Genomic DNA, 10,000 nt, shown 5'->3' on the forward strand with positions numbered 1-10,000 from the left:
GTAGACCCGTGCAATCATTGTGAAGCGGGTGACCCTCTCTCCATTAACACGCACAGCATTTTGGTAGAGAGCACAGAGCCTTATGAAGATGCCCTCCACCACTCTGTTGCAGTCAGGCCTCTGTGCAGGACTATGAGGCCCAATGAAACACCTACAAATTACAGCAGAATACATATTATTAATGTAAGATTGTTTTCAGTGTGTGAACTTTTCTCTGTTAAAAATTTGTGACAAAAAACTGTTCTAAAACTCAACATTTTAAATAAAAAAAAACCCATTAAATTGTACAAAAAAGTAATACTTTTGGTTAGTAGCCTTATTTTTTAGGTTTAATTACACAGAATTCATGATAAATAATGTATTTTATAAAATGTCATAAAACTGGGGCCCCCCTGGCACCATCTCGCGGCCCCCAGTTTGAAAACCACTGGTCTAGATGTTAATTTTTAATATCTGTGCAGAGTTATGTTGTCTTGTTTGTCTTCTGGGTCGATGTTGAAATATCATATCAATAAATTAGGTATCTACTGTTTTACTGTGTTGTGGCATTATCACAGCTTTGGACAAAAAGTGTCTTAAACTGTTGTTAAACACAGTTAATCCAAAAGTCTATGAGAAAAATAAACTGGCTTTTTTGAGAGGGTCAGCCAACAAAAATATGTAATCCCTGTGGCACTCTATAATGACCCCGGTCTGCGTTTTTTCAACGATGTATGGTTAGAACTGTGTCCATAGGAATGTAACTTACATAACATAAAATCAGCATTAAACGTAAATCACAACTAACAATTTTTGTTTTATCTAAGCCAAGTATGAATTTAAGAGGCTGCAGGAAGATAAGCTAGTCATAATTCGTCAGGTTTTACTAAATATATATCTTATTATAAAAATCAAAACCCTCAAACAAATCAAAACCCTGTATTTGCTAAATTTAGCATACCTTCTGGTGCTCTCCACACCTGGTGCCACATTCTTCTTACTGGCCCTGAATCGTCCCTGTTTTAGGTTGGTTTGGTGACGTGGCGAGTAAGTGGTCTTTTTCTTATCAAACTCCCCCAATGCCTGCCATAGGTTGATGATTTGATCAGACTCTTCTCCAGTTAAGGCCAGACGGTGTTCTCTAAGGTTGAACAAATACTCTGCCAAGTCCTGCACAGCTCCATAACCTTCAATATTATCGGGTCCAACACAATCCTAAAATGAAAGATCATTTAGCAACTTTTGAAAGCACCAATGAATACAAATATTCACATGAAAGCACAGCCAACATAACCCAGATTTTGTTTGCATACATGTATATGTACATTAAAAAAGAAACCGTGCCCTTACATCATGCAAAGGGTTCTCTTCAGATGTTGGAAGGTCAGTTTCTGTGGACCCTTGGTTACCTGGGGCTACATGAAAAAGGTAAATATTTAGTTTACATTTGTATTTATCTTTCAATATGACAAATATTCATTTAGAGTCATTTAGAGTTAGTTTGACAACAAACAACTCTCAATAAAAATACTTTGATAAAACTCACAGCTATGTGCGCCAGGAGATAGTGCTGGCTGAGTGTGCAGTGAGCTGGAAACAGAAGATGTGACTGGTATTGGAGGGACCACAGACAGTGATGACGTAGAGCTGGTGACAGGAGATCTCACTGGTGACACATACAGTGATGACTTGGGTCTGGTTGCCGGAGGGGTTGAAGATGATGCTGCAGACACTGATGCTTGTGAAGCAGCAGAAGGTATCCGCTCTGTGTCAAAGGTGGGGACAGTGATGTCTTGAAACTCCTCAAGTTCATCATAAGCTTCCTCCACCTCTATAGCAACCTCAGTGGTCTCAGACTCTTCAATGGCCAACCTGTAGTCCTGCAGAACTTTACCAGTTTGCTGGTAAAGATACTCTACTCCGATAAGTTCACCTTTAAAATATTAAAACAATGACAATTAGATAATATACCAGAATATTATATTATTACTCTTTATTATAACACTGTGTGTGTGTGTGTGTGTGTGTGTGTGTGTGTGTGTGTGTGTGTGTGTGTGTGTGTGTGTGTGTGTGTGTGTAATTGTCACCAAAAACAACAAACAGTTATCTACCAGTGTACTTTCTTGGCCCAACATAAGGGCTGATTTTCATGCCCATGACCTCCTCTGCAAGAATATTGGCAGGATGACGGAGAAGATGACTATAGGAATGTGGCTGCTGCTCATCAGTTGTTGCTGCCACAGCCCGGTCCTCATTCCACCTTGCAAGTCCATCCAAAAGATACGCCTGAAAAAAGGTGTCACTTGCCAGCGTGCCTGTACATTAAAAAAATCATATAAATACATAAATAACTGTTCTTGCTATTCTCATAATTATTTCAATCAGGCATGTGATTGGCTAAGGACAAAAAAGCAGGAAAATATATTGAGACCCCACACACACACGCCAATCAAACTGGTGGCGGATCTATACGGATAGTAAAGTAGGACCCATAACAACTTATTTGAACAAAAAAACACATTTTAATTCATTTTACAGCTAGATGTGCAACATGCTACTTTTTTGTACAGTATGACACATAACAACTTATTTGGTGGATGTGTAACAGTGGGAATCAAAAGCAAGTGTCTTGTCCACTGCTCCATCACCACCTCTCTCTATATCAACAACCATAATAAAAAATATGTTTTAACTTATTTTTGTTTTGCATTTTTACCCAACTTTAACAGCTAAATGTGCAACATGCAAATGTTCATGTCAAAAGAAGGCCTATTTTGCCGACATCCAAATAAAATGTAGGCAATGGCTTATAAAGAACTAAAGGCATGGCTACTTTTAATTTTATACTTTAAATACATTTCCAAGCCTGTACTTTGATACTTTTACTTGAGTAAAGAAGTTAAATCAGTACTTCTATTTTTACCAGAGTATTTTTTTTAATACAAATATCTGTAAAATGTGCTACACAGGACCATTAGTTATAATAAAGTGTCTTAAAGGTCTCTTTTTCTAATTTTAGACCCCTGTAGATGAGTAACTTTGTTAGCTGTTAAACATGAACAATAGAAGGTTGACACTAATAAATAGAAGTAATTGTACAAAAAAGTGCAGGTGCTATTTATTTTAATCAAACTGGCAACCTTAAAACTTTAAACACACGAATAGAAGGTTGACACTAATAAATAGAAGTAATTGTACAAAAAAGTGCAGGTGCTATTTATTTTAATCAAACTGGCAACCTTAAAACTTTAAACACACGAAACCTTTGAAACAAACGATGATACAGAGCTCAATCCTAAGTCTGCAGCCTTCCGGAGGTCGCATTTCTAAGCTGCATACGTCATCAAGACTCATCAAGAGTCACAATATTAACAATAATGAAGTTTACTATTATTCTTAGTTAATCGTAAATTGTTGTAATATGTTTATCAGGGCTTGACATTAACTTTTTGAGGAACTTGTCCTTCGGACAAGTAAATTTGTGTTTCACTTGTCCATGCACAAAAGTCACTTGTCCGGGTAAAGATTTATAATATAATGTATTTTTTGAGTTTTGCTAATCAGTGGCAGACCAAGGGATTTTTTCATAGGGGTGGCCAGGCAGGGGCCAGCAGTTACTCTGGGGTGGCATATAAAATCTCTATCATCCAACCTTAAAATACTTTTAAGTATTATAGTGTGTTAATCAGAATAATGTAACATACAATTGCTACAATAATTTAATTTTTATTAAAATGAATTGAGATTAACATACAATTTATAGTCATAATTCAACCTCCATGTTTTTTCATGTGAATCATGTGAATTTTGAAGGCTACTTTAATGTATTTTACTAAGATTTGTTTGGCTGCTTCTTGCTACTCTTTCTGAAGAAGGATGCTATATCTGCTGCCTTTCTCTTCATTTTTCCCTCATTTCAATGATTGTCTGGCATTAAAACACTAAAGCAAAACATTAAAACATTACCATGTTTTTAAAAACTTATTAGGGTAAATGTATCTAGATTATCTGTTATATATAAAATCAATCTTAATCCTAGCATTTACGCTGTAATGTCTGTGTGGGATTTTTTAATGTACAGTGACGAACTCTGTCAGATTCAAATCGGCTGTCACGCGGCGCAAACACACGTAGGCGCGCTGAAAGAGAGATTCTCATTATAAAACAGATTCTTAAACAAGATTTTAAGCCCATTATGTGTTTTTACAGAACTTTAGAAGAGAAATTTATATTCACGCCGGAGCCTGAAGAAACACTCCGTCCCGCGATTCCCGCCCCTCCGTGTTCGTCGATCAGGTTTCATGCACGAATGTAATGCTCAGTTAGGTTAAACCAGGCTCGATGAGGTAACTTATTTCCTTGCCTTTTTTCGGAACCAATATTATTGCATCGTCCCTCTCTCAGTCGCCACCAGGATATTCTGCAATGGCGCTCGTTTTTCCTCTCATTTCTGTGAAAATTGCTGCTCCAAATCCACCAAGTAAACCGACGTGTATATGTTTGCCGCTTTGTTTCGCGTCACGCGAGTGACAGCCAAACGTCGCAAATGAGGAGAAGAGAGGAGATAAACGATCGGGTCTGATTGGTGAATACAATCATACTTCGCCATCCGCCATTTGCGAACGGTCAGAAACACGTCCTTGTTGATACTTGGAAAGGAAGGAAAATGCATCTCTTTGTCATCTGCCACCGGTGTGGCCCTGTTGCGCGGGGACGGCGATTGTGGTTCCGTCCCGGGTTACCATGGCGACGGCTGTGAGATACCCCCCTCCCCCCTTATTATTATTTTTTTACATATCTGCATGATTCACGTAGGTCACATTTTCAGGTCGGAAAATCCGGAATTCCGGATTAATCCGGAAAAATCACATCCCTGTTCAATATATAATTAAGTAAAATCTTATTTAAAAAATTCTGTGACTAAAATTACTTACCTGGGATGAATCTGTTGAGGTGCAGATGAAAAGACTCCAGCGAAGTAGAACCTCTGGCACAGCGGTAAGTTGGCAGACGATGCCCTCCCTTCATTAAAGTGCCCGTCTGCATGTAGAGCTGCACACCTTGAGGATCCTGGATGCAGGCCACATGCTTTCGCTGGGACTTTATGATCTCACTCATCCGGGCTGAGTTTATTAAAGGGACTCCCAGAGTGTCACGACCAGCATCTCCTTCAAAGGCCTGAATGAGGCGCTCAATCATCGTCAGGGTCTCCTTGGTCCCACGAGTGGTTCTCCTGCAATGTAGGGCTAGCTCGCTACGGCTGATACGGCGCAGTACATCAGCTTCAGATGATGGTCTCCAGTCAGCTTCTAGCTCTGCACGCTTTGCCATCTTCAGGGCCGTCAGGTCGGCCTGGTCCCACATGAAAATACAGTGGCTGAGGCGACTCATAAATGTGGCATATAACGGGTGACAGTCGGTGGTGCAACCCACAGAAAATCTCCTCATAAAGTGCCATATATCCAACCGGATGGTCATTTGCTCCCACTCTTCAAACATCCTCCTCAGAAGAGTGTTGCCACAGCAGTCTCGGTCCACATACAGTACCTCGGGAGGAGCTACCCCAGCCACTCTGTGTCTCCTAATGAGGCCTTCAATCATTGGCCCAAGACCAAAACCCTCACTTGCTGTGAGCACGGACATGATCACCTGTCCATGCTCATTTCCAACATTGGTTGCCCAGGCAGCGGTGCCATAGCTGGGTCCTGCTAGTTTTCTGGCTACTTTTTTTGTGGAATCCATTTTTAAGATCCGACCATATTGTGATGTTATAGCGGCCTTGATCTCATCCAGCCGTTGCAGGACATCCTGGGCATAGACCTGCATCAGCCACCGGTGCTTAGGGACAGAAGGCATTGGAGGAAGTGGTTCAAATGTCACAGGCAGTATCAAGCTTGATGTGACAGCACTGGCAATCCCCTTGCAATCTGTAAGATATTGGACTGTTTTTTGCAACCAGACCTCAGCATGACGCTCCTGCAGCTTGCGCTGGATCTGGCTGCTGCTGTTTCCCAGGCCTCGTTGACGCATCAAACATACTACCTGAAAGTCACATGCAAGTTTTGAGGTTAGAATGCAGGGGAACTGCACTCTGTGGCCAATGTCGAGTTGGGAGACGATATCATGGCTCCAGCTGATGACCTTTCTCTTACATCTTCGGCAGGCCAGGTACTCAGATGCCACAAAGTACACACTATTTAAAGCAATCACGACCCTGATCTTTTGATGCAGGCCAGCTGAGGTCAGAAGGTCTTTCTGACAGTCTGGATGTGGACAGGTCAGCTTCAATTGCCACAGCTTTCGTGGCATCCAGAGCAGCAGAGGATGGCCAAAGTAATTCCAAGGAAGGAGATCTACTGGTCTTCAGTGGTACCGGTGGAGGATACCACCAAAGTTTGTCCACCCTGTTATAGATCAGCTCAGGACGGCCTGGTGCAGCCCACCTGAACAGGGCCTTGGATATCCACCTTTGGTCTACTTCAGGCAGGGTGTGTATCCATCCAGCTGGAAGACAGACTCGTTTTGCTGGAAAAAAACATAAACACTAATTCACATTGTTGCACCAACAAGGCTTCAATTAAGCCTAGAATTTGACAGACAGTTTAGAGCTAATCCAGGGTTTGTTGATCTTAGTTTAATTTTAATTTGACTTGTGTTGCACTACTTCAATTTAAACACAGATTAACAAATCTTAGATTAAAACCTTAACTACACCCTTCATCTGTGATTTATTTTGTCCGCCACGATGAATTTGCTGTAATTAAACAGCAACAATGTTGACGTTGTCATTCAAAAGAAAATAAACAGTTTATGCAGGCAAAGGTAAAGTCATTTTTGTATTATAAATCACTACCTACATGCATCGGAAATCTAAAGGGTTGATTCAAAATAATAACATTTGACAATCTATTAAAACAGTCTATTGTATTGTATTGAGCAATGTGGCAGGAAACAAGCTCAGATATTGTGATATAATGCTGTGCCAGCGCATTTGTCATGCATAATCTAGGTTTAATGTAAAATTTAAACCTGGATCAAAATGATAATTTAAATGTAACCCTGTTTATTTTTCAACAAGATTAAATGTTTGGGCCTAATCCTTGTCGGTGCAACCCACCCATTGTTTTACTTTACTTTATTATGCCTGTAAAGGAAACTTCAATATTTTGTTATATGTTTTAAATAAGTATAAACGTACATGCCACATGTGCCTCCTCAAACATAGTTGCCTCTGCCAGCAGTGTGCTGTCATCTATCTCAGTAGACACAGGGGGGTGGGTTAGGGTAGCTGAGGGCCCTGCGGCGGCTTCAATGGAAACAGTCGGGTCGGTGAGGGTGGCTGTGGGCCCTGTGGCTCCCTCAATGGACACAGTTGGATGGGTGAGGGTGGCAGAGGGTCGTGCACGTGCCTGGGCCAAAGCTACAAAACAAAACAAGGGACAATTAAACATGACTCCTGAACAGCAACAAATACTAAAAACAAACCAAGTATTTTACACATAAATGTTTGCTTACAAGGTGTGGTTTTGATGGGGGAAACCATCCTTTTTATGGTCTTGGTCAGGGTTCTTTGGTCAGGCAACTTCCCAACCAAGAGGGAGCGTAGAGAGGCAGTGGAAGCATGGGTGGTGGCAGCGTGCTGGGTGGGTGCAGCATGCTGGGTAGGTGCAGCGTGCTGGGTGGGTGCAGCGTGCTGGGTGGGTGCAGCGTGCTGGGTGGGTGCAGCGTGCTGGGTGGGTGCAGCGTGCTGGGTGGGTGCAGCTTGCTGAGTAGGGGCATCGTGCTTGGAAGCTTTTGCATCATTTTGCTCTTCCTTCATAGCAATGGCAATTTTGCCAGAAGGAAAGAGCTCAATATACTCCCTGAAACTCCCCTTGTTGTGGGCATGTTCTTGGGAGTCTTTGCTGCCTCCTGTGGTGTCCCTCTTCATAGATGCAACCAGGTAAGCAACATACACTAGTGCATTTTCTGCCACCCACCTGAATGTTTGCCCACGAAAGATACCAAACTGGATTTCAAAGAAACCCAGCAGGTGCTTTCTGTTAGCTGGATCTCCATGGTGCTGACTTAAGCTTTTCTTGGCCTTGTCCAGCACAGCCTCCGGGGACAGGGGTCTTGTGTAAGGCTTTCCTTTGTTGGCTTCCTTCACCTTTGCTGCTTCCAGTGTGTCCGAAAGATTCAGGCTGCCATCAGCCCGTCTCCTGAAGTGAGGCTCCATCTGAATTAAAAAATGAAGATATAAATATTACAGAGAAACAGAAAACACATTTGGTAATCCAGCTGTGTAAATTACATTACTATATGGGCAATTCCTTACAAAAGCTAACCTTACCATGAACATTTTTTTACCAAAGATTTTCACTGCATTTATAGCTTAGCTGTCAAAATTTGGTGGTTTTTATACCACTGGAGGTCTCTTTCTTAAAGATTTTAAAGCATTTTAAGTATGTTTTTTCATAATCATATAAAAACCATTTCAGAATTGTCACATCCATAACAGTACATATTCCTCTTTAATGCACACATGAAAATTACATTTAAATGCATTGTTTTTGTTCTAAAAAAGAGTCATCCCTTCTCCATTTGTTCTGTTTTTGGCTTCTGGTTTGTGCAAAATAATTCACTGAAATCCTACAAATGTTTTCTCTCAAAAACGTGTGTCTTTTTGTCACTTCCATAACATTCATAACAGTCCCTCATCTAAAATAGAAAACTAGTGCATAGATTGATATTATTTTGATTACTGATAACAAACATATTGACTCTGACTATTTATATTTCATGTTTTGACAAAAAAATCACATTAATAATGCAGAAATTGATCACATTACAGTGTTGATTTTATATTATTCTATGTATATAAATATATATGTATATTTTTTCCAACAGATTCAAAATGTTGACTAACATATCAGCATTATATTCCACAGTAAGCTCTAATAATGTTACAAGTAAAGCATTTAACCTTAAATCATGCATTTACAATTGATTTAGCTAAAACAACTAAGTTTAGCATCAAAATACACTTAAAGGTTCTAAAAATAGAAGCATGTAACTTACTGTGCACGAAGCTGTAGTAAAGCCGTAGTAACTTACAGTTATACTTTATTGCTCTGTGAATCTATAAAACATACAAATTAACTTACAGTATAACAATTACAACAACAACAACAATATAATAAATAACAATTGATGTTTAATTAAAAGTTTGTATTAGTGACCTAAATTACAAAGCTAATGTTAGCCTGGCTAACGGTACAGGTGTTTCGTTTAAAACGAATATTTGCTACTGTACTAAAAATAGAAGCATGTAACTTACTGTGTACGAAGTTGTAGTAAAGATGTAGTAAACTGTAACGTTATACTTTGTTTTGATTGCTCGGTAAATCTATAAAACATATAAGTTTGATTACAGTAACGTTATAACGATTGCAACAACACACACATATATACATATATATAATAACAATTGACGTTTAATTATTAGTTTGTATTAATTACCTAAATTACAAAGCTAGTCTGTGCTAGAGGTTTTTCGTTTAAAACAATTTAAAATATTTGCTACTTTATTTTTGTTGATAAAAAGTGACTTACCTGAAGATGTTTCTCCGACCGTAATTCACAAGCTCTGGGGGGCTCTTGACGTTGATTGGTCAATTCTTGGTTGTTACTAGCAGACAGGTTCATGATAGCGATACGAGCGCTGATTGGTCATTGCATGCGAATCTTGGTTTCAGTCAGGAGCGCTGATTGGCCGTTGCTTGCAAATCTTGGTTTCAGTCAGGAGCGCTGATTGGCCATTGCTTGCAAATCTTGGTTTCAGCCGGGAACGCTGATTGGCCGTCGCTTGCAAATCTTGGTTTCAGCCGGGAACGCTGATTGGCCGTTGCCTGCAAATCTTGGTTTCAGCGGGGAATTTGATTGGCTGTCATAACCAAGAATAACCACGACTTACAGGTGGCAGGGAGAGCCGAGTGGTTAAGGCGATGGACTAGAAATCCATTGGGGTCTCCCCGCGCAG

This window comes from Paramisgurnus dabryanus, chromosome 14 (assembly GCF_030506205.2).
Source record: "Paramisgurnus dabryanus chromosome 14, PD_genome_1.1, whole genome shotgun sequence".
Lineage (NCBI taxonomy): Eukaryota > Metazoa > Chordata > Actinopteri > Cypriniformes > Cobitidae > Paramisgurnus > Paramisgurnus dabryanus.